General features: G+C 51.3%; 1 pseudogene; it reads left to right on the forward strand.

The window, feature by feature from the left end:
- Window positions 1-263: 263 nt before the first annotated feature.
- LOC112659552 (protein lin-28 homolog A-like) lies at window positions 264-871 on the forward strand (annotated as a pseudogene).
- The last annotated feature ends 981 nt before the right edge of the window (window positions 872-1,852 follow it).

Below are 1,852 nucleotides of genomic sequence, written 5' to 3' on the forward strand. Positions count from 1 at the left end.
TCCATGTTGTCATAAATGGCAAGATCTCATTCTCTTTTATGGCTAATATTCCACTTTTGTGCCTAATTAGGCATATAAAATTGCCTGATAATATGCCTATAATTGCCTAATATATGCCTCTAATATTGATCCAGCAATATTTTTCTGGATCTGTCCCTTCAGGCAAGGGAAATAAAGGCAAAAATGGCTATTGAGGCCTCCACTCAGCTGGAGCCAGCAGCCACCCGACCAGGGGCCCGGGGCTGCGGGCTCAGTCGACCCCCATGGGCTCTGTGTCAAACCAGCAGTTTGCAGGTGGCTGCGCCAAGGCGCAGGAGGAGGCAGGAGGACACCGCCCCGGTGGCAGAGGAGCCGCAGCTGCTGCACCGGGCGGGTGCCGGCATCTGCAGGTGGTTCAACGTGCGCATGGGGTTCGCTGGGGCCGCGCTTGACCCCCACCCCCCACCCCGTGGATGTCTTTGTGCACCAGAGCTGCACCTGGAGGGCTCCCGGAGCCTGAAGGAGGGAGAGGGTGGAGTTCACCTTTAAGAAGTCTGCTAAAGGCTTAGACTCTATCCGGGTGACCCGGCCTGGTGGGGTATTTTGTATTGGGAGTGAGAGGTGGCCCAAAGGGAACAACATGCAGACGCACAGATCAAAGGGAGACAGGTGCTACAACTGTGGAGGTCTAGACCACCATGCCGAGGAACGCAAGCTGCCACCCCAGCCCAAGAAGTGCCACTTCTGCGAGAGCATCAGCCGTATGGTGGCCTCGTGTCCACTGAAGGCCCAGCAGGCCCCCAGCTCACAGGGAGAGGAGAGCCAGCCTACTTTCAGGGAGGAAGAAGAAGAGATCCATAGCCCTGCCCTACTCCCAGAGGCCCAGAATTGAGCTGCAGTGGGTGGGGCAATTCTTTTGTGATCAGGAAGTTTGGAGGAGGAGGCATCAATCAGCAGAGTGGAGAAAAGTGAGGAAAAGTGAGGGTAGGGAGCAGCTGGCTCTGCCATATATCTCAGGCCAGGGTCCCACAACATCACCCCCTCTTCCCTCTTGGCAGGGTAGGGGTCAAGGGATGAGGCAAATGAACTACAACTGTGCTCTAACCAAATATTTGTGAGGGTTCTAGAGAAAATCCCTCCCCATGTGCTTTACCTGAGTCTCCACCCTCAGATCTCCAGCTTTTGAAAGTGGCCTGGATAGGGAAGTTGTTTTCCTTTCAAAAAAGGACATGTAATAATAATTTTTCCCATGCCAGAGTGTAGAGATGAAGCATGAAACCAGATTGATGGGCCCAACCCACGAACCACTATATCCTGTGGAGAGGGAATCTCTAAGGGGTAAGGCAGGGTTTTTCCACATCTTGTCTCATAACCCACTCTTGGGATAGGGTGCTGAGGACTGTCCCAAGCAATGGATTGTGACAGTAGCCACAGGGATTGTTGAGGGTAATAGCTACAGACCTCCTGCTCCTAAGCTTAATCCCACCCCATTCAGGGCCGATAGGATTTTATTTATTTGCCCCATTGGACAACCGCACCTTGGGCCCCACTTTTTCCAGGATGCCGACTGCACTAGCTGTGTGCGAATAACGTATCTTGTGTATTTTAACTTTTTTTTCATAATATAAATATTCTGGCTTTTGTATTTTAATCTTAAGGCCCTCGTTCCTGCACTGTGTTCTCCCTGAGCACTGAGCAATCTCAGGGATAAGTCAGCAGCAGCTCCAGGTCTGCACAGCAGGAATACTTTTTTGTTTTATCACCAGGGAGAACAACTATTTGGAGTGCATAGCCTATTGAACTGCCTCATTTTTGCCAATTAGAGCTGGCTTTTCTGCCATAGTGTTCTCTTGAAACCCCTCTATCTTCAGTG

Source organism: Canis lupus, chromosome 18 (genome assembly GCF_003254725.2).
Source record: "Canis lupus dingo isolate Sandy chromosome 18, ASM325472v2, whole genome shotgun sequence".
Lineage (NCBI taxonomy): Eukaryota > Metazoa > Chordata > Mammalia > Carnivora > Canidae > Canis > Canis lupus.